This window comes from Lithobates pipiens, unplaced genomic scaffold, assembly GCF_037356315.1.
Source record: "Lithobates pipiens isolate NorthernLeopardFrog02 unplaced genomic scaffold, aLitPip1_a1.2 Scaffold_19, whole genome shotgun sequence".
NCBI lineage: Eukaryota > Metazoa > Chordata > Amphibia > Anura > Ranidae > Lithobates > Lithobates pipiens.
This window is the reverse complement of record NW_027507764.1, coordinates 507,716,833-507,741,032: the sequence shown is the minus strand read 5'-3', so window position 1 is coordinate 507,741,032 and position 24,200 is coordinate 507,716,833. Positions and strand designations below refer to the sequence as shown.

Below are 24,200 nucleotides of genomic sequence, written 5' to 3'. Positions count from 1 at the left end.
CTCCCTACACACCGCGTTCGTCCCCCAGCTCCTCAGCCACAACAGCCTACCTTCCAGGGACCCCGGTGGCCTTCTGATTGGACCCATCGCCCCCCCCCCCTGAATTCACCTATGTCTAGTCAGTTAGACCAGGATATTCGCTCCCTGCTCCAGGAGCTCCCCACCGGATAGAGGAGAAGCACCGGAGGGACATCCAGGAGGTCCGAGACGAAGTACAAGAATTTGGACAGGGTGACCTCAGGAGAAACTTCCCTCTCCACTCTGGCACAGCGGGTGACAGCCCTGGAGCACTCCCAAACCTCACAATGGGACACATCCATTGAACTACAACTGCATGTGGAGGACATCGAGGATTGGAGCCACAGGAACAACCTGCGGCTCCGCGGCATCCCGGAAGCCACAGGCGCGGAGAACCTGGGGGCCATGGTAACAGCCATCTTCCACAAGCTGCTAGATGTGCCGCCACCCTCGCTGGAGCTTCACAGGGTGCACAGGGCCCTGGGACCAAGATCGGCTGACCCCAACCAGACACGAGATGTGATCTATCCCCTGCACTGATCTATCTGTCAAGAGCTACACTTCAGCGTAGAGCACTCCCCTTTGCAGTACTGGACCTAGTGAGGAGGCAAGGTTGCACATACCATTGGGGGTACCCGGTTGCGGTCCTGATCAAGAGAAATTCCACCTCCTTCATGGGCCGCACGACAGCGGATCTGCCAGCCCTATTCTCCATCTTGGGCACATCCCCCATCCAGGTGACCAACTGGCTTCAATACCTCCAGAGATCCACTGGCACATCAGGCACATCCACAGCTCGGGGACCTCCCCCGACACACTCAGCAGAGAGGATGGAGGAGATCCCAGGCGTCCTCCCCGGATCAACCACGTGAGTATTGAGCCTCAAATAGAGCAAGTACAAAGTGGCATCCCTCTCCGGAGAGCCCTTTGGTGTTACTTGACACTCCCCCATGGCAATCAAACGACACCCACTGATCGGCATTACCACCAGAATCTGCTCACATCTGGGATCAATGCCCGCTTCTTCTTCTCGGGGTTCTCCCTTACTAGGTAACCCTCAATCTGAACCAGGCTTACACGACACAACCTTTTGGAGATTGAGCGACGAGGGCTATTTTCAGGCGTCACACTTTAGCTCCCAGGGCTGTTAGAAAACAACAGCACAGCTGATTGATCCCACAGGCCCCTTTCACCTAGACTTTTTTAGAGCAATGCAGCTTCTGCACTTTCCGAGACACATATCATCCACCTGACGACGCTAGTCAACCCCTTACGCCAATATAAGATTATTGCACAGCCAAAGGGACTACCACACGCATTCTCCCTCACCTATACCTTGCTAATCGCACCTCCCAGCTTGACGGAATGGGAACGGGCGTTGAACCGCACATTCAGTGACAACGACAACACATTCTAAGATTTACCCACAAGTCCTTTCATATGCACCAAAATCCAAAAGACGAATTACAAGATACTGACAAGGTGGTATAGGACACCTGTACTGCTAAACCAATTTTTCCCAGCTACATCTGACATTTGCTGGTGTTGTGGGGAGGAAAAGGGAACCCTCCTACACATATTGTGGTCTTGCCGCGAGATTGTAGATTTTTGGAGAACAGTTCGGCAGATTACACAAAAGTTTACGGAAGGTACTGTTTCGAAAGACCCAGCTTTCTTCTACATGCCTCTGCATCCGTAAGAAGCTGGTGGTGCGCCACCTCCTAGACGCAGCGAAGGCATGCATCCCCTTATATTGAAAGTCGACGCAACCACCTACCATTGCCATGTAGCTAGTGAAGGCGGAAGACATAAAACAGATGGAAAATCTTATACTATCAGACCAACACAGACAGGAAAGGTACTCCAAAACATGGACAATATGGAACTTTGTTCAAATATTCAAATGAAGGTCGGGCCCTTTGGGGGCACGACCCCGACCCATAGATTATACCGTATTAACATTGCTCGTGTTCGTGGAATACCCCTTCCACCCCCACCTCCTCCCCTGGTTCTTTCCCACCCCCTCAGTCTTCTCACCTCTACTCTCTATATTCTTTACTTACTGCACTCTAGGCTACTTACTTTCTCTATATCTTTACTACTTTAGAACAGTTGGAAAATGGAAAGAGATTGGGCTCTGGGAGCAGCAGAGCACACACCTTTTGTACGGCGGAGACAGAATCACATCACAGAACGGCCACATAAAGGAATAGCCGAATATGGGTGGTTTTCAGAATAGTCATAGGATATGAGACACGCCATCGTAATAACTACACATCGGGCAAGGTTTCATTCCCTGTAACATTAAGGAACATAATGGGATAAAGTATCTGTATGATATTGTAGTGTAACTCAATTTCTGTGATTGTATTGTTAAATATTTGATATAAATGTTGTAATGTTGTCCCCATGGGACCCATTCTCAGAATAAATTAAAAAAAATTGCCTATGATCATTTTTGTAACAAAGTACATGCATTGTACTCTACCATAGGTTGCCGTGCCAGGTGATTCAGCATATGTAGTCCCAACGCATAAAGTGCATGGGACGTTCCAAAGGAAATTTCTTTTTTTCTCCCAACATACCTGTCAGGAGGGAAACATGGAGGCCACCATGGCCTTGTCTTATATCAATTGATCAAAGTCATAGACCAAATTTTTGCCACCGTTTTCACTTTGCTACAATATGCCAACCCAATATGCCAGTCTTCTGTGTATGTAACCCCAACAAAGACCTTCTCTTATCCCTTTTCGTCTTATAAATGTACCACAGGAAAGGCTTTGTCATATCCTTCTGCATTATTCCTAGGTAATCATTACTAAGAAGGAAAGACAGGTTTGTCTACACATGGTTTAATTAAAGTAGGTGCAGCACCTCCATCCGATTCCCAAATCAGCAAACAAGTGATGACTCAAACGAGGCCACAGACTGGATATCACATGCCAATCTGACACATAGCAATGTGACCCTTTCTACCTATATTTACTACTGTTTATGCAGTATTGTTACAATCATGTGTAATAGTAAGGAGAATGCTAAAAGAAAAAAAAAAGAAAAAAGGACATTGCGGATATCCCCTGAAAAATGTGATATGCCTGGCTGCCTAACCAATGCAAGGGCTTCTATTCTTAAATACTGACCTGAGAAGAAGGGAAAAAAAACGCAGATCAGTTCTAACTTCTCTGAAAATGCTAAATCAGAGACAGCCAGGCAACTATGAAAAATAAAATGATCAGGGAAATGTTCAGTAATGGCAGCTTCCATGTTTCTCTCAAGCAGACCATAAATTATGCAATTTTTCTCTCCTTCCACCTCAGGTGGAAGAAAAAAAAAAATAGCCTGATTCCCTCTTCAACACAGTCAGTGTTGATGGGGGAATCCCTCCCACAGCACTATTGTGTTCTGCCAGCAGAGAGCCTTCCCGGTCAGCAGAACACAATGATTACTTCAATCAGCTATAGCCACCGGCAGTAAGCACATGTTTAAAAAAAAAAAAAAAAAAAACGACAAGCTGATTGTACCCAAGTCTATCCCATTGATCAACTTGGGAACAACCAGCCTGCCCATAGATGGATCGAAACTCATCCAGTCCCTGCTGAACCGGCCAAGACCCAATCTATGGCCGGCTTTAATATGGTACAAAGCAACTCCCGTTATGAGATAGTGAATGGCTAAAGCCCCGTACACACTATCAGATTGTCTGCTGAGTTTTTCCTTCAGATTTACCAAAACCATATAATGAGGTCAAACCTTAGGAGTTTCAATGTGTATGCAATCAGGCAGGCCCTTCTACTACATGGTTTTGGTAAATCTGAAGGAAAAACTCAGCAGACAATCTGATAGTGTGTATGGGGCTTAATACAGTCCTGGACTACTCCCTGCATCTCTGATAAAGGTCAGAAAACCCACTCACTTTGATAAATCACATGCCATTTACACATCTCCTGGACAGTACGTCTCTGTCCTTACTTAAAGAGGGGCTTTTTCGTGTGTTTTTTTCCCCCCAGATCTCTCCACCCTCCTCCACCAGTAGGGCAAAATGACATATCCTGCCCCAGCAACCCCATGGAAGAACCCACATATCCCAGGAGGCTTCAGGAGCCCATTCACAGAAAAGCTTCCTGAACCTGGAAGAGGCAGCAGCTGAGGAGGACCAATATGGTGACGCAGGACAGCTAAACAGCGATTTGCTGCAGAATATCGCTGGATTCGCTGGGCAGGGGGGAATGGGGTGGGGTAAAGTTACTTTTTAAAAACACAGCGTTCTTTTTTTTGTAGATTGATATAAAACAAGTATACCAGCAATTTAATCAGCAGAACGCTGGGCATGCCTTGTGTAGTAACTGGGTAGACTACTATGGAAGAAAAAAAAAAGTTTCCTTGCCCTGAAAACAACCTAAACTGTAAATAAACACAAAAATGTAATATACTGCAGCTTTCCATTCAAAATGTGGTGGCTGTTTTCTATTTAGGTTTTCTCCTTGAGGCAGCTTTCCCACTGAGCCGCTCCGGGCGTTGGCAGTAAAGTGGCGCTACTTTTAGCGCCGCTTTACCGTCATTTTAGCGGAGCTATTTGGTCACTAGTAGGGCGGTTTTAACCCCCGCTAAGGGCCGAAAAGGTGTTAAATCTGCCCGCAAAATGCCACCGTTTTGCCGGCGTTATCACAGCGCTGTCCCATTGATTTCACCACTCCAAATAATCTGCTGGCAGGACTTTTTATGACACCCTGCCAGCACACCGCTCCAGTGGAGTGAATGAAGCCCCTTTTTTCAGGCGCTATTTTTAGCGCTGTAGCGCCTGAAAAACGCTGGCAGTGTGAAAGGGGTCTTCTTTTCACTTCCTGTCTTATGTTGACTACACTCACTCCTCTACTGTATCTATGGGGGAACAATAAGCTACCCTTGAACAGCAACACTGCCACAAACAACCCGTGTAAAAAAGTGAACTAAAAGTAAATGGAGCTGTAATGTGATACATTTCAGATGTATTGCAAGGTTAATGTTTTTGATCTGTACATGAACCAGATGAAACGTGTCCTTGCTGTTGTGATTAAACATAAAATCTGCATTAACGGGGATTTCCCTCACCACAACTGCTACATGCTGGCCCAGACAAGACCATGTTCTGGTCATCCCTGTTCATGGGATTTACGTGACAGGTATGTATGTAGCCGCTGTTTATTTTGCCAACACAAGCCATAGCAATCACCTGAGCAATATAAGCTTACACGCAGGGATCATGGACAGACACGTGTAGTATTTAAAGTGAACCTTTGCTATGGTAATCAGATTAAACTTCACCCTCATAGCAGAGATCTCAGAAAGATGGCACGGCCTTACTGAAAATCGGCATTCACATAAGGAACGGCCCTGACAGTTCATGCATTGCAAAAGATAATGAGAACATTTTGTGCTCAGTTTCTGGCAGGATCTCAAGGTAACTAAACAAATAACAGATTCACAAAAAAAATATTTGCTTACCAAAATTGTAGACAGTGAAGTAAGATGCCAAACATACTAAGATAAATATTGGTTTTACATACACTCTGCCACTTCACTACCACATACATTTAAAATGGTGGAATGGCGGACAAGTATTCGTGGAGTGTGGTTTGTGAGCGGCACAAGACTGGCCGGCATGCTTGTTAGGATTGTGAATTAAGCCACATCTGGATGACTCCGATCACAGACACACAACGTACAGAGCAGGATGGATATAAAGCAATGATAAAATAAAGATTTGTTTTGCTTTAAATCTGATTTTTTTATCAAATTTTTATAAAATGCTTTTGGAGTAAAAATCCTTGTTTTTATAACAAAAAACGTTTGGTCTTTCTTTCAAATAAAAAAAAAAAAGTTTAAAAAAAAAGTATTTGAATACAGTGTGGCATGACGAAGTACCGTATTTATCGGCGTATAACATGCACTTTTTTCCCAATAAATTCAGGGGAATATTGTGGGTGCGTGTTATATGCCGACCCCCCTTCGATTGAGCTTCTCGGCGACTTTCGGCCGGCTCTCTGTGGCTTTCGGAAAGCCACCAAGAACGCCCAAAAGCCGCCAAAAGCCACGAGAACTACAGAGCGCTGCCGAGATACACAGGACATCTGCTCTGTATCACGGCGGCGCCATTTTTAAAGCCTTCAACGACACTAAGGCTGCAATGCAAGGCTGCAAATGACACCGATAAGGCTGCATTGATGGGCATTTAAATGTTTTCTTTAAATTTTCCTCCTAAAAGTTTTTTTCCTGAAAATTCCATCCTAAACTTGGGGTGTGTGTTATACGCCGATAAATACAGTACTTATTAGCCAAACGATCACAGTGCTGAGAAATGGAAAAATAGGCCTGGTAATGTAGGTGTATTACAGGCTCTTACTCAAATAGGTAACTAAAAAGGGGTAATCATTTGCTTCCCTAGTCACTAAACTCAGAAGTTTAAAAGCAAAGCAAGAATAATCTCGTTGACACGAACAGATTATGACATTTACTGCGGAGAACACATCCAATGGTTGCCTGGACACGTAAACAGCAGAGTCTCAGAATAGAGACTGTGCAGAACTCTTCAAAGCATGCATTGTAGCACTTTGTACAAGAATGTCTAAAGTCAATGGACACCCCACAGTACCGGCCCATCCCTCAAGTTTAAATAAAGATTAGACATACACTTGTACAGTTCATGCCGGAATTCTTCACATACCCTTGACGTTCTCTCGGGGCTGAAGTAAATACAGGTTTAAGTGAAGTCATCAATTCAATCTAAAAAAAAAAAAAAAAAAAAAAGTGACACGTTGAAAAGGTGATTAGCAACGGACAAACAACAGTGTGACTTAGTAAACAGCCATGTGACTTTGCAGCACTGGGAACCCCCCGGGTAACTTTCCCCCCACAGACACCATCTGCATGGAGTTTGAATGTTCTCCATTTTGGCTTCCATTGGCTTGTACAAAGCTACACCATTTAAGAAATTCTTCCAGAGAACAGTCAAGCAGCAGGTGGAAAACATTCTTAATTATATTAATTTCAACTAAAATAGGAAAAGAAAATGTTTTAGGAACTCATTATTCTACAAAGAATCGGCGAATTGTTCTGCTGACAAAAGGAATAATTACAGAAGCCTAGCAAAGTGTGAAATATATTATCTTATTACGTGTATGGTAAAATTAATTACAAACTCCGCTACATATCCTGCACTATAAATGGTGGGGAGTATCCTGCCTGTAATAAAGTACAAAGGACCATTCTAATTGCAATCAATCTTTATAAAAAAAAAACAAGAAGTGATGGATGGGTGATTGGAGGGGGTACAGGAGCTGGAGCATGTTACACCCTAAATATGGGTGAACGGAAAAGTCCTTTCTATTGCACTCGGCCTCCTCCAAATGACTTATTTTTGCTGCTGTGATTCAACTTCCTGTTACAGGGTGATTACGTTTAAAGCAGTGTTGCAGACGCAATTTATTTTTTTTTTTAAAGTTAGCAGCTACAAACACTGTAGCTACTGGCTTTTAATAAGGACACTTACCTGTCCAGGGAGCCCGTGATGTCGGCCCCCCCAAAGCTGATCCGTCCACAGGATTGGCTGCTGGCGCCGCCATCCTAACGAAGGGAAACAGGCATGGAGCCTTTTGGCTTCACTGCCAGTTACCTACTGCACATGCGCGAATCATGCGGCGCTTTGTGAATGGACGCCCCATGTCTATTGGGACACACACATGTCACAGAAGGCATCGCACGCCATCTCCCAGTAGACAATGCGAGGGAGGATAACAACCGTGGACTAAGACGTGGCAGATTAGGATGATCTGCCTAGCAACTGCCATTTCTGGTAAGTTAAAAAAATATATATAATGTTTTTAATGTATTTTAAGGAGCGTGTTTATGTTTGTTTTTTTGTTTGTTTTTTTGTGGACCTCCGCTTTAATCTCCATAGTGCCGCTGTATGTAGGAACGTAGCCACCCTCTCTTGATCGCTCTACCAAGATGGACCATGCACTGTGGGATTTGCCGCGTGCATAGAACAGTGCACATGACTGCAATTAACATGCACTGCTCATTCTAAATGAAATGAAGGTTAAAAGGAGAAGTTCGGGAACGCGTCTCGCGACGGACATTAGTAAGAGGCAGAAAAACACAGTAAGGAACGAACGTAGCGGCTGTTGTGCAAGGATGACAGTGGCGCTTGATGCACCAATTGCAGCACATGTTTGCTTTTTTTTTTTTTTTTAACTTTATTGAGTTAAAGTGATATTAAAAAGGCAGGTTTTTTTTTATTTTTTTTTAAGTAAAAAATGTTATACTTAACTGCTCTGTGTAATGGTTTTGCACAGAGCAGCTCCCATCCTCCTCTCATCAGGTCCCCCAGCAGAGCTTCTGGCCTCATCCTCCTGCCCACATAGCAGTTTGCGCCCTCTGTGTCCATTTACACATGCAAAGCGGCTTGGCCCACCCATGCTCTCCACTCATTGGTTCACTGGCTGTGATTGACAGTAGCAGGAGCTAATGACTCCTACTGCTGTCTCAGCCACTGAGGAGGAAGAGACCTGGGAGAGTTCTTGCTCTCGTGTCTTTTGCTAGATCACGATGGGGCTCAAGTATTGGGGTGAGAAGGGCTGGGGGGGGGGGGGGGGTGCACGCAGGTTTTTTTTTTTTTTACTTTCATGCATAGAATGTAACCTTGAGCCACTACAACCACATCCAACCAGCTGCAGCAAGACGGATTAGGTACCACATGCCACAGTATTTTTCAGCACACGCCCCAGCAACATCGTGGTGTGACCTGGCAGGCAGGAGACGAGGTATTTTGCTTCGTCTTGCGGCGGGACTGCACTGGAATAGCTGCCCAACATAGTCCTACTGCACCTGACCTGAACAGTAGTAGATGGGATTTGGATTATTTTTGGAGAACATGGTTTAGGCTGGGTTCACATTGCAGCGGTTACGAGAACCGGATGTGATTCGCACCGCACTGCAGTGCAAATCACATCCGATCTCTGTGCGATGCGAGTTCAGCCATACAGATAGTATGGCTGAATTCGCATCGCACACGGCCCAAACTCGCACGGGACCCTTTTTTGGTCCGCAGCAGAATCGGATCGCATGGGTGTTCACACCATGCGATCCGATTCCTGTCCGAGTTTGCAGATCGCACTGCGATATGCGAACTGATCTGGGGGTGTCATTAACGTTTCACTGACACTCCCAGCAGTTCGCATAGGGCAGTGTGAACTGCCGCCAGGAGGTATGCGATGCGGGAACCCGCTGCGGATTTGCGGCGTTCCCACATCGCTGCAATGGGAACCCAGCCTGAAACACACAGTCCCCCATATCTTGCCGGTAATATCACTGGTAATCAGACTGCTCGACTGTAGGTCTGTATTCTGTACACTGTATAATAAGCGGTAAATCTTATGACTGCCTCAGTTCCCACTTCTCCAATTCTAGACAACTCAATTCCGGTGTTTATACCGACGGGGTCAACTATCTGCCATCATTACTTCTAGAGATCTTAATGAAAGCAATAGATCTTAGTGAATTCCAGTAAACAGATTGCTTTCACAATGCTCAGTGATGTTAATAGAGTCTTGAAATGCTTTGCTGCATCTGCGGCCTATTCTCTAGAGGAGGCTTATTTCCCTTTAATTATTAACCTGAGTTTCAGGCACATTCCAGAGGAACTAGAAACAATAGCAAGGTTTATATTCCGAAACTTGCATGCCTATCGCCTGACTCCCACACAGCTGCGAAGAGTCGCTCCTCTCTGATCTGCACAATACTCGGCAGACGCTACATCTGGATTTTAGGAGTCTTCTCACAAGTGAACAAAGGGGCCATGATAATATGTAGAGAGAATCGCACATAAACAGCACTGCATCCTCATCAGTGGAAAGACTCCCAAAAGGTAGGGCACTTTTTAGGTGTGTAAAAGACAAAAACAATTAAAATATTTGTCATCCTTTATTCACATAAAGTTAAAATAGAAAAGAAATGTGCGTCACTGTAAAAATACAGGGATAAAATCCAGATTCCATATGACGGACTCCCCTATAACTTATCAGTGTCACATGCAATATGTGATACATATGGAGGGTCCCCAATCCACCCTGTTAATGCCTCAACATGTTTCACCCACATCCTCAGGAGGTCTAAGGAAAATGATTAAGAATATTCATAAATATGAGCAAATGTCCTTCATACATACAATACAAATTACATATACTGTTACAATAAGTGCAACCATCAATTTTTGCATAATGAGCATACAAGGTTTTTTTTTTACTCACCGATACCCTTCATCAACATCTCCATTTTACCCTTAAACTCCTCCTGAGGAAGGGAGTTCACCCTGCAGAAAGCATTGAGGCAATTACAAGGGGAACTGGGAACCCATATGTATCTCATATTGGATGTGACACTGACAAGTTATATGGGAGTACTTTATATGGAGTCTGGATTTTATCCCTGTATTTTAACAGTGATGTACATTTGTTTTCTATGTTAAAGTGTCACTAAACCCACATCCTAAAAAACATGAATAAATGCTGTATTACATGCTGTCCATACTCACACTGTCACTATGAGATTTGTTTTCTGTATTCTGAAAAAATCCTGGTTGATCCTGCTGCTCTCCATCTCCACCTTCTTTACATGTCCCAAATTCAGCTAGGGATTTTGCAGCTGTGGTGGTAACTTTGCACATGCTCAGTTTTAAGTGCGTTTCTATGCTGAGCATTTCCTCCCCGTTACATCTGAGCAGCCCATGTGACTATAGAGTCACACATGAGGGCGTATACACAGACAACCCACTCCCTCCCCTCCTCCTCCATGGCCACTAAACAGCTAAAACACAATGGGGGCGGGATATTACATGTAGATTAATGGAGGCTTCACCTCCCTATTATTCTAAGACACAGGTTGAAGGGGCATGACACCGCCCATAATAGGTTATTGCCCTAAAAATAATAAAGATTTGATTTCAAATATATATTTGTATGACAATTTAACCACTTGCCGACCAGCCGCCACAGTTTTACTGAGGCAAAATGGCACAGCTGGGCGAAACAACGTTACGTCGCTTCCCCCTGGGGCCACTAGGGGCGCGTGCACGCCGACTGCTCACCCCCTGAGCCAATGCTAGTGCCAGGCAGGTGCGATGGCCGCTGGGCTCCCATGATCACTTGTGACACACCAAGAACCGGGATGTGTGTGTGTAAACACACAGATCCGGGCCTCTGAGGGGAGAAGAGACTGGATTGTGTGTCCATACAAAAGTATGAACAGCGATCTGTCATCTCCCCTAGACAGTCCCATTCCCCCTTCAGTTAGAACAGTTAACCCCTTGCTCGCCACCTAGGGTTAACTCCTTCCCCGCCAGTGATGTTTTTACAGTAATCTGTGCATTTTTATAGCACTGATCGCTGTAAAAATTCCAGTGGTCCCAAAAATGTGTAAAAAGCGTCCGATGTGTCCGCCATGTCCACAGATCACCGCCATTAATAGTAAAAAAATAAATGTAAAAACTGAACTATCCTGGTCCGGGAGACTAGCAGCCTTTAAAATGGTACTGCTTCCACAATTTCTAGATTTATTTAGGACCATCCCTATTCCAGTACCTAATACCTTCTTTATTAAAGCCCAATCCATGATCAACCAATATCTTTGGCAAGGGAGGAGGGCGAGATGTGCATTCTCCAAACTAATCAACACTAGGAAGGCGGGAGGAGTGGGCTTAGTAGTACCCAAAGATTACTACACTGCTCCAATATTGCCACAAATCAAAACATGGTTCCCCCAAAGCCCCAATATTAGATGGAAAGAACTGGAAAATATACAACTTAAAGGAGGCGATCTATATCGCTTTCTTCTTACCAGCCAACAATACACCATTAGATATGGATCACTTTCTCCCACCATCACTTCATGCATGGAGAGCCTTGTTAAACACTCTCAGGACTCTTATCTCCACGCTATCAATGCCTACCTATAGCTTAGCACACATCATCCCTGACTTAAACGTCTCAAGCTAGGTGGAAAAGGGGATAGAAACAATTGAAGATATAATGATAGGTCAAACTCCTAAAACCTTCAGGGCTATACAAATAGAATACAACCTAAATAACTCAGAATATTACACATACCATAGGATAACACATCTACCACGCTCCAACTTGGAAACAACTATTAAGATGCCACGGAGGGTACTCCAATACTACACAAACCCTACCACCAAGATTAAAAGGTATATAGTTGTTCTATAATATACTGAAGAATGAGGATATACTTTTGAAAACAACTCATATGACTACCTGGGAGAAGGACTTCGATACCTCTTACTCCCTGGAACAATGGCGAAAGGCACTACACATCACGTACGCTGCGACAAAGTGTAAATCTATGGGAATTATCACAGAAAATCCTCTTCAGATGGTATCCGACACCTTATAGGATAGCTAAATTCTCCCCGCAAAGTTCCAATACCTGTTGAAGAAACTGTGGTAATATTGTACCATATACTATGGTCTTACCATAATATAATCCCCTTTTGGAAGGGAGTTTATGGTACAATTTCACAAGTACTGAATATTAAAGTACCCATGTCACCGGAAAATGCAATTGTATCCTTGGACATAGAGTTAATTCCACCAGAGTACAGGACCAAAGCAGTACACGTTCTGCCCGACTAACGATAAGGCGCCATTGGAGAGATCAAAAAACACGCATCTTCATGAAGTTATAACTACGACTAACACTCATTCAGCGTACGAGAGGTTATATGCATCAACCCAAAACAGTCATAGTAAAGCCCCAAAAATAAGGGAAAATTAGTACACAAAACCTAAATATATCACTTATAAACTATATCCAAAGGGAAATAATTTGGCTGTTTTCTCCTAATTTTATTTTATATTATTGTATCCTTTCATATATTTATTTATTTTTTTGATCATCATATATTACTTAGACTAACACTAGACATTATCTAGCAATGAAAACAAACTTTGTTATGGAATAATCCTCAAGACTGTGTCATAAACTGAGGAAATTCATGTCTAAGCGAATATTTTTCGACATGTTTTTTTCACTTATGTTCTGTGAAATATTCAATCAAAACTTATTGATTGAAAAATAAATTAAAAAAATAAAAATGCTATAAATCTATCCCCTGTTTTGTAGACGCTATAACTTTTGCACAAACCAATCAATATATGCTTATTGCGATTTTTATTACCAAAAATATGAAGACGAATACATATCGGCCTAAACTGAGAAAAAAAATTGGCTTAAAAAAATAAATAAAAAAAGGGCGGGGGGGGAGGTATTTATTATAACAAAAAGTACAAAATAGTGTTTACAAAATTGTCACTCTTTTTTTGTTTATAGCGCAAATAATGAAAACCGCAGAGGTGATCAAATACCACCATGTGGGTATGTGGGGAAAAAAGGACGTCAATTTTGTTTGGGTGCAGCGCTGCATGACCGCGCAATTGTCAGTTAAAGCGACGCAGTGCCTAATCGCAAAAAATGGCCTGGTCATTCAGCAGCCAAATCTTCCGGGGGCTGAATTAGTTAAAGCGGGAGTCCACCGGGACTCCGCGTTTTTTTTTTTTTTTTTTAAAAGCCAGCAGCTACAAATACTGCAGCTGCTGACTTTTAAATAGTGACACTTACCTGTCCAGCGCGCCCGCGATGTCGGCACCCGAAGCCGATCGCTCGCTCGTCTATCGGGTCCTGCCGCCGCCATCTTGGGTATGGGAATCAGGAAATGGAGCCTTTCGGCTTCATTTCCCGGTTCCCTACTGCGCATGAGCGAGCCGCGCGGCGCAATCCGGACGGTCCCCGCTGCCTCTGGGAGCTGTGTGTTTCCCAGCAGGCAGCGGGGCACTTGCTGAAGGGGGCGGGCGCTTGCGGAAAGGGGCGTAACGTACGCCCCTTTCCGCAGAGAGCTAGCCCGGAAGTGGGTGCAGTTACCTGGATTATCCAGGTAACTGCACCCCCCTCCCCCCTGAAAGGTGCCGATTGTGGCGCCGGAGGGGGGGGGGGGGATTCCGATGAGCGGAGGTCCATTTTAGGGTGGACCTCCGCTTTAAAACAGTTTGATATTATTTAAACTCTGTATTCCAAAAGGCTTTTTTTTTTTTTTTTTTTTTAAACATGTGACCAGCAGCAGAGGACTAGAAGCTCCTCCTGCTTATGTTTCCCTGCAGACAGGCTGGGAGAGATCTGGATCATGTGACTAGGAAAAATATACTTTTTTTTTTTTTTTAACTAAGATAATTAGTGCCATCATCCCCATACAGAAATAGAAGGGATAATGATGTTTAAGTATCACTTTACGTGGATTTAAAAAGGATTGCGCACTGCTGATCTCTTCTGGAAATCCTGTATTCATCTAAATGACAGAAAAAAAAACAAGCCAAAAACTTTACATGAACTTTACAATAGTAACATAAAATAATCAATGTCAGAAAATACAGGATTGTCTTTTGTAAGCATCTCCATGCTCCTATATTGATGATGGATGCTGAATGCTGCACTACCTGTCCACCTTTGTGCATAGCCATTGCATGTTCCATTGTTTCATGTGAATTGCCCATCTACTACAGTTCTGTTCTTAGGTGGAGATGCTGTTCAGATTACAATCACTCCCAGATTTGCTTTGAACCCTGCAGACCCCTAACATTAGGGTTAAACGCAGCTGCTGGATAAAGCTATCCAAGGACGATGTCCTCGGAGTGTAGAAAGTGCTTTGTAATCAGATTTAGTTACTGTCAGAGTACAGTAAAGGACCGCGTGCCAGGCTGCTGTCCGATGCCAGGAAGCACGGCCTACAGAACAGTCACATATAGGTCACCAAACAGAAATCCTCCAGCCTAATGATGGGATCAGGTGCATGTATATAACAGCAACAACTGGTAGGTCACACATCTGAGACTCAGATGGGAATGACATGTACTACTTATAAATGTCCAATCACGTAGTTCAATTAAAAGAAAATCGACTTGACTTGCTGGAATCGAGAAGCTTCGCAATAATAAAAGAATTTCAAAAAAATTTAAGAAAATAGATTTAAGATAGTATTAAAGGCTTCAAACAAAAAAAAAAAAAAAAAAAAAAAACCATTCCCCTCCGGGTGATCTATGTACATTGCAAGGAGTATAAGTGCCCGTTCACACTACCGTGACTTGTCAGGCAACTTAGCCGCCTGACAAGTCGCGCTCCGTTCTGTACTATGGAACCATTCTAATAGGAGCGACTCAAGTCGCTCCGACTTAGAAAAAGGTTCCTGTACTATTTTTGGGGCGACTTGCATTGACTTCTATACAGAAGTCGTTTTGCAAGTCGGCGCTGAATTTGTGTGCAGGCCGTGTGCAGGTCGCGTCTGAGTCGCGCTGCAATTCACATCGCCCCTGTGTGAACGGGCACTAACAAACGTTGATGCAGATTTTGTTATTGTGAAGAAATCCCTGTGTGCGTGTCTGTGCCTCTGTACTGAGTGGGTCTAATTGGAGCGGTTTCATAATTAACTGTCAGGTGTAAAGCTACAGGGCACTAATGAGGAAATCTGCTGGGCCTGCATCCCTTTAGACAGGTGCCTATTGAAAGTATCTCCAAAAAATGAAATTTTTGTTGCAGGGGATGCCTGAAATCTGACTTGTATCTAATGCCCCGTACACACAGTTGGACTTTTCAGGGGAAAATGTTCGATGGGAGCTCTTTGTCGGAAATTCTGACCATGTGTAGGCTCCATCAGGCATTTTCCATCGGAATTTCCGACACAAAATTTGAGATCTGGATCTCAAATTTTCCGACAACAAAATCCAGTGTTGGAAATTCCGATCGTCTGTACACAATTCCGAAGCACAAAGTTCTACACATCCTCGGAATCAAGCAGAAGAGCCGCACTGGCTACTGAACTTCAAATTTCTTGGCTCATTATACGTCACCTCGTTCTTGACGCTTGGAATTTCCGACAACAATGTGTGACCGTGTGTATGCAAGACAAGTTTGAGCCAACATCCGTTGAAAAAAATCCCATTAATTTTGTCGTCTGAATGTTCGATTGGGTGTATGCGGCATTAGTGCAAAGTTCTGGGAAAATTGGTGAGCCAAGCACACAAGCAGGAAATTATGTTTCTGGGGAGTGGTCAGTAAACACTGTGTACAGAACATCCCCCACGAAAGTGGAGTTACCCTTTAACTTCAAAGTATTTAGGGCCAGCCTGCAAATATATACTATATATTTTTTTAACCTGCATCCTCCTTATCCCCCAAGTGCCACTTCCCCAAACTTCCAGTCTGTAGGGTGCACTCTAATCCTTGTCAAAAAGTGACACAACTACCCTAAAAGGTACTATATGTCCCAAAACCCTTTTTTATTATTAACATTATACAGGATTTATATAGCAACAACAGTTTTCTCAGAGCTTTACAAAATAAAAAGGTCCTTCATTGTGACAATGCTGACCAATTCAAATCTGTCTGGTCTGTACTGGCAGTGCTAGACAAGAGAAGTCTACAAAGTGTTAAAGTGGAAGTAAAGTCTTAGGCCGCGTACACACGCGGGGACTGTTCGCCCAACTTTGTCCGCTGAACAGTGTTTCGGCGGACAGTCCGCTCGTGTGTGGGCTTTCAGCGGACAGTTTCAGCGAACAGTCTGCTGAACAAAGTTTTTCGGAAATTCCGAAAAACTGTCCGCTGAAACTTGGTTTCAGCGAACAGTACCCTCGTGTGTAGGCTTGTTCGTCAAACTAAGTTCCGCGCATGCTCAGAAAGGATTTACACGCCGAAAGTTGTAATGCAGTGTATAGGACGTCGTATTTTCCGTCCCGACGTACGTGCCGTTCACGTCATCGCGCACGGTTTCAGCAAACTGTTCGTCGTGTGTGGGCAAGTCCGTCCATGCTAATTTTGAGCGGACTGTTCGCTGAAACTGTTTGACGGACAAAGTTGAGCGAACAGTCCCCGCGTGTGTACGCGGCCTTATTATTTAATTGTACCTACATGTAAGCCTATAGTAAAGTTTACCTGTAGGTACGGTGAATATTTTTTCCTAAACCTGCACAGTTTAGAAGATATTCAGCTTGCATGCAGCTGATGACATCATTAGCACATGCGCTCTGAAGGTCCGGTTTACTGTGCTGTACCTTCAGGGCCGTAAACAGCAGCTTCCGTGTGCATGCGCTGGAGTGACGTCATCCTGGCTCCGGCCACTCACAACGCCGGAGCCTGCGAACCCGGAAGAAACACCAGGAAGATGTCAGCCATCTAAGCGGTGTGGGCGCCACTGGAGGGCTTCGGTCTACGGTAAGTATTTCATAACGATCTAGTATGCAATGCTTACAGGTTTGCTTTTCCCCCCCTCAGGGTCTACAACCTCTTCAAGTTTATAAAACAGCTTAAGCTGAACAGGCCCAACTACCAACAAACCATTACTTCACCTCATCTGCCCCCATTCCAAAGAGCAGCTGCCCACAGTGTAATCACTGTTTCTAGAACACATAAAAAGGAAATACAAAGTACTTAAGGTTACTTTTAGTCATACGTCAAAAATATACATTGAAATAGTACTGGATTTCAATACAAGACATGTGAGAGTATATACACTAAAATACCTCATTACACCATACACGGATATCAAAACAATGGTGAGACACACACAAGCATTTCCTGGCATTCACTGTGGCTAGTGGCACAGCTTCCGTTTAGGAGTCAGGTCTCAAGATCTACAAGCCACTCGGAGTATACATGCAACCCATCCATTGTAAAATAAACCGTAAGATCATGCAATAGATTTTATACTAGTGGTGATCAACTTTCTTGGTACAGGGATCCTCAAATGGGGCCCTTGGCATCACCAGAGGGTCATCAAGAGGCTGCGGACATGCAACAGGAGATGGCCAGAGGCTGCGGACATGCAACAGGAGATGGCCAGAGGCTGCGGACATGCAACAGGAGATGGCCAGAGGCTGCGGACATGCAACAGGAGATGGCCAGAGGCTGCGGACATGCAACAGGAGATGGCCAGAGGCTGCGGACATGCAACAGGAGATGGCCAGAGGCTGCGGACATGCAACAGGAGATGGCCAGAGGCTGCGGACATGCAACAGGAGATGGCCAGAGGCTGCGGACATGCAACAGGAGATGGCCAGAGGCTGCGGACATGCAACAGGAGATGGCCAGAGGCTGCGGACATGCAACAGGAGATGGCCAGAGGCTGCGGACATGCAACAGGAGATGGCCAGAGGCTGCGGACATGCAACAGGAGATGGCCAGAGGCTGCGGACATGCAACAGGAGATGGCCAGAGGCTGCGGACATGCAACAGGAGATGGCCAGAGGCTGCGGACATGCAACAGGAGATGGCCAGAGGCTGCGGACATGCAACAGGAGATGGCCAGAGGCTGCGGACATGCAACAGGAGATGGCCAGAGGCTGCGGACATGCAACAGGAGATGGCCAGAGGCTGCGGACATGCAACAGGAGATGGCCAGAGGCTGCGGACATGCAACAGGAGATGGCCAGAGGCTGCGGACATGCAACAGGAGATGGCCAGAGGCTGCGGACATGCAACAGGAGATGGCCAGAGGCTGCGGACATGCAACAGGAGATGGCCAGAGGCTGCGGACATGCAACAGGAGATGGCCAGAGGCTGCGGACATGCAACAGGAGATGGCCAGAGGCTGCGGACATGCAACAGGAGATGGCCAGAGGCTGCGGACATGCAACAGGAGATGGTCAGAGGCTGCAGACATGCAACAGGAGATGGTCAGAGGCTGCAGACATGCAACAGGAGATGGTCAGAGGCTGCGGCCATGCAACAGGAGATGGTCAGAGGCTGCGGACATGCAACAGGAGATTGTGGACTTGTTCAGAAGACAGACTCGGGACTGCTAGAGATCACTGCTTTTAAAGCCCCTCATGAATCAGTCTATCCATATTTGTGCTCCTAACAGCCTCTTTAAAATCACTGTGGCACATCTGTTATTTCTCTTAGCAAGATCCGTTACAGAATATCACAGGGGAAAAAAAAAAAAAACATGAAAATAGGAAAGGCTGCATATAAATAACAGCGTGAAAGAAATATACAGAGTAATGTTTTATTGCACTGGCCTGGGTAAGAGCACTAGTCAAGAAAAACAGACCACCATTTGCAGGGACCCTATGGATCGTACTATAAGTGCCAAAGGGCCATATGTGCCCACACGAATTCTCCCAGGCTGCAGGTTGGGCACCAAGGATTTATACATTGCCTATAATGTATTGAGTCTAGCATAGGAAAAAATCTATTCAGTTTCAGGGAGCTTGAGAAGGCAAGCGGCCACTCAATGAAATTGGAGATGTGGTTTAACCTTAAACTGCGTAGGGGGTTCCTTACTGTTAGAGCGGTAAAGATGTGGCGTCAGTGGGAAGTGTTGATAATTAAAAATAAAAAATAAAATCCTAGATGAGCATCTTAGTGAAGGCAATATAAAGGGATATGAAAATTGGTATTGGCATGGTTGAACTGGAAGGACTGGTGTCTTTATTCAACCTTACCGACTATGTAAACGTTTCTGTGGATAACCCAGTGAAAAGGGAACAAAAGCACGGGGGGGGGGGGGGGGGGGTGTTAAGTTCCTCTTTAGCTAATCATATTACAACATTTATAAGATTCCAGGATTTTTTTTTTGATTTTTTTTTTTTAAACAAGGAACTCAGATGACCAATGCACTACGTTGCCCCCGGATCATCCATAGACAATCTAGAAGCACAATGTTTAGTAAGGAAACCAATAAAGGACACATTCTAGACTGAGCAATGAGAATGAATGGTGTCACCTAAGCTGCTGCCTACCCTCTCTTTACTCAGCCTGCTGCCAGAATGAACACTGTTCCCATGAGCACCGCACACACACTCGCTTTTCATTTGGTAATTAAGCCTAAAATCCATGGAAACATAAATTGCAGCTATTTTTATCTTGTTAGAAATACAGAAATTCTTTCCAGCTTCTTATGCCTCTATAACTGTAGCACACAAATTACTCAATGCAGCCATGGTGCAAAAGAGATGTCAGTTAAGAAACAGAAATGTGGTTCTAATAAGAGGAAATGTGTTCAGAGATAGAAGTTCCTTCACCAAGGTATGAGCTGGAGGGTCTCTCCCCTGTCTGGCTAGGAAGCCCCCCGTCCTACAGCCATTAACATGTAGACAAGATCACAGCAAATCAGCTACGTTCCTAAAACTACATTGAAGGGTTATTTTACCTTCTGAAAAACATTTCAAGAAAAGATCGATTACAAGAACAAATTTAAAATGTTTCATTAATTTTTTTCTAATACTTGTCTATGCTTCTGAATATGTACCTATTTTGCTCATTCTTTGGTCTGTACAAAAATGGCCACTGAAACGTTTATGGGCACAATTTTCATCCCAACTATGGGACCGAAAGCAATCGATCAGCAAAACAGCCAAAATAAAATAAAGCATTTTCAAGCCATACATAGCAGCACAAATTTAGACCGATCCCTGACAAGTTGGATGAAATCTGAGCTGTAGGTATGGCCCCGATGGCCCCAACCGGCCTGGCAAAAATTGATTCAATTAAATAACTGAGCCGGTGTCTTGTCATATAACGTTCTCCATCCGATAGTGTCCGCTGCGTACTGCGCATGCGCAGTACACAGCAACACAGATTCCGAAAATTGCAGAGGATGAACGGCGCCTGCGCCGTGAGTCCAGGTTCTAGCCCCACCATCCAAGTGGACATAGAGTAGGAATAAAAAAAGAGCCGAGCGCAGCGAGGCCGAGCCCGAAGCGTGGCGAGCGAAGCTCGCCCACGAGGGGCCCTCTAATATTCACAACCCTATGTCCGCTTGGATGGTGGGGCTACCACCTACACTCACGGCGCAGGCGCAGTTCAGCTTCGGAGATTTTCCGAAGCTTCGTCTGCTCCGTACTGCGCATGCACAGTACGGGGCGGACACTATTTGATGGCCGGACACTATACGGCAGAACACCGGGTGGAAACATATTGGGCAAACAATGACTGCATTCAATCGGATGCAGTCATTGTTTGGGTACTTAAAGTGGAACTTAAAGAGGAGGTCCAGGCTCCTGCAGAAAAAATAAAAAGCCAACAGACACACATACTGTAGCTGCTGACTTAATATTAGGACACTTACCTGTCCATGGATCCAGCTGTGTCTGTCTTCACCCAATTTTTCAATTGGTATTGGGTGCTGTTGCGGCTTCACAACAGGTTGCCTACCGTGCATGCGTGAATGGCGCTGCACTTTGTGAATGGGCCCAGCTGAGTTTGACGTGGCAAACTCAGCCGAAAATGGGAGTGGGTACTTGTCAATACCAGGAACCGTATCCCCCCCAAAAGGTGCCAAATGTGGCAGTGGAGGGGGGGAGGAAGCAGACAAGAGGAGCTTCCCCTTTTGGGTGGAGCTTGCTTTAAGTCAGAAAATTACGTTCTGCTAGATCACTTCAGGCTAGCCCCTTTTGCAGGCACAGAAAACATTAAAAACTGTCCCACCCTGCTCTGCACAGGCTCAGTTGCTCTTCATTTTTGCCATTTTTCGGCATTGTGTGCAAAATCAGAACCACTAGAGACTGATCGTCTAACAGCCTAAAGATTTACTGCTGTTCAGGGGTTCTGGGCTTGAGCAAAAAACGGCAGCCTTCGGCAAGAATAAAGAACATTGCTGGATTCAATTTACAGCACACACTCATTTTGGTAGCATAATTGTTAATGTAGAATGTATGTTCCTTGATAAAGAACATTATTTTTTATCATGTTATTATGGGTAAACAGACACGAGTACAGAATACTCTTGCTGGCAGAGGAGATTCCTCCATTCATCCACACTGTTCAGCATGGAAGAATTTATCGCAACAAGAGAAATCTAAAATTGGATGGCCAGCTTTAGGAGAATTCAGCAAGTCATTAATATTTCTCCAAGTACGTTTTTTTTTTTTTTAAAGGACAACTCCAGGAAAACAGCTAAATACATAAAAGGAAACTGTTTTCCTGTCAAAGGCTTTCCTGTCACTGGACTGTGAATCAGCAGTGGGACATTTACTCATTCATTGATAAGCAGGCCAGTGACACCGAGAGCCGCAAACATGGTGTCACCAACTGGCTGGCTATGAGGTATGCTATCCAAAGAGCGGCTCATTGAAATCACAAATCTTTTGGTGGGTAATTCAGTCAACAAATGTCAGTTCTGTGTTTAGCTTCTTATCTGCACTGCCTAAAAAGACAGCATGCAGGTTTATCTGCATTAATGGTCTTACTAAATCTACTTATGCTTTAAACCCAGCCCCCTCCTTAGAGCCTACCTTTGTTGACAGAAACCACAGTGAGCTTTCTGTCCTACAGCAGGGGTCTCCAAACTTTCTAAACAAATGGCCCCTTCAGACTTTAAAGGGGGTCGAGACTGTGCCCATTTTGAGTAGAAAATGTCTAAACATCAGTGGGAACAAACAATGCCCAATCTTTGGTGTCAGTGGGAGGAATAGTACCCAATCAGAATTGTGCCCCATTGTTGGTGTCATTGAGAGGAATTGTGCCCTATCATTGATGTCATTGGATAGAATTGTGCCTTATTATTGGGCCACATTGTTGGTGTCATTGGATAGAATTGTGCCCCATCTTTAGTGCCATTGAGAGGAATTGTGCCCCATATTTGGTGCCAGTGGGGGGAATTATCTCCTATTGTAGGTATCAGTGGATGAAAACAGTGCCCCAAGGGCTGGATAAAAACAAGTAAAGGGCTGCATCTGGCCCGCAGTTTGGAGACCATTGTACTATAGTCCTAGAACAATGCTGTAAACTGCTCAAAATAAATCAAAACGATAGTCACTTGGAATAGAAGATGTTGTACTTGCCTCTCCAGCAGACTACATCTCCTGTGTTTGTTATTTATGGCACTACAGCTTTTGACAGTTTGACCCCTTTCACACTGGGGCGTTTTTCAAGCGCTTTAGCGTTAAAAAAAGCGCATGTAAAGCGCTTGAAAGAAGGCTCATCTGCAGTCTCAATGTGAAAGCCCAAGTGCTTTAAGAGCCCTTTCACAATGTCAGCGCCCGAAAAACGCTCGTAAAGTGCCGCTTAAACTAGCAGCGCTTTACCAGCGTTTTTCGAGCGTTATTGGGGCGCTTTTAACCCCTGCTAGTGGCCAAATAAAGGGTTAAATGCACCCACAAAACGCTGCCGCCAATAGCGTTTTTCAGGCGTTTTTCAGGCGCTTCCCATTGATTTTAATGGGAAGGGGTGCTTCAGGAGCATTGTATTCACCGCTCCAAAAGCACTGCAAAGACGCTGCTTGCAGGACTTTTTTTTGACGCCCTGCCAGCGCAGCAGTGTGAAAGCACTTGGGCTTTTACATTGGGATTGCAGTTGCAGCTTCTTTCAGGCGCTTTTTTTAACGCTAAAGCGCCTGAAAAACGCCCCAGTGTGAAAGGGATCTCGGTGTGAAAGCACTCAGGCTTTTACATTGGGATTGCAGTTGCGGCTTCTTTCAGGCCCTTTTTTTTACGCTAAAGCGCATGAAAAACGCCCCAGTGTGAAAGGGGTCTTATAGTAGTATTGGTGCATGCGCCTTTGGCTTTCATTCCATTCTGGTGCTACAGCCTCCCCATCAAACTCTTCAGCATTAGACACTTATGGTAGCATTGGGTGCTTGGGTCCCATGCCTTTATTCTGTTCTGGCTCTATAGCCTTCTTCAGGCCTATCAGCATTCCACACTTACGGTGGTGTCAGGTGTCTGTGGCTCTTGTCCTTGTTTCATCTGGCACTACAGCATCTTTCATAACCTTCAGCATTCAACACTTATGCTAATACTAAATGCCTTTGTCTCTTGCCTTCCTTCCATTATGACACTAAGGCTCCGTTCACACAGGGGGGCGACACGAGGCGACACGACTTGCCGTGCCACGACCTGACAAGTCGCCCCCGTTCTGTACTACGGAACCGTTCTAAGAGGAGCGACTCTAGTCGCTCCGACTTAGAAAAAAGGTTCCTGTACTACTTTTGGGCGACCTCGGGGCGACTTGCATTGACTTCTATACAGAAGTCATTTGCAAGTCGCCGCTGAGGTCGCGGCGCGGCAAGTCGGGTCGCCTCGCATCGCCCCCTGTGTGAACCGAGCCTAAAACCTCCTTTAGATTCTCCAGCATTTGACATTTATGGTAGT

At 44.8% G+C, this 24,200-nt stretch overlaps 1 protein-coding gene across 4 annotated transcripts in view; it reads right to left on the bottom strand.

Moving 5' to 3' along the window:
* The window catches only part of RNF19A (ring finger protein 19A, RBR E3 ubiquitin protein ligase), a 135,946-nt gene that overhangs the window by 75,948 nt on the left and 35,798 nt on the right, over window positions 1-24,200 (bottom strand). Inside the window, exons 2-3 of one of the 4 annotated variants that reach the window (XM_077493109.1) lie at window positions 10,302-10,363; window positions 6,719-6,777 (exon numbers count right to left, since the gene is read on the bottom strand). The exons of 1 other annotated variant lie outside the window; for it this stretch is intronic. The gene's annotated coding sequence lies outside the window, so the exon portion shown is untranslated. Of the gene's footprint in view, window positions 1-6,684; window positions 6,778-10,301; window positions 10,364-24,200 lie in introns of all 4 variants that reach the window. 2 more of the 4 variants (XM_077493110.1, XM_077493108.1) reach the window with 2 other exon arrangements.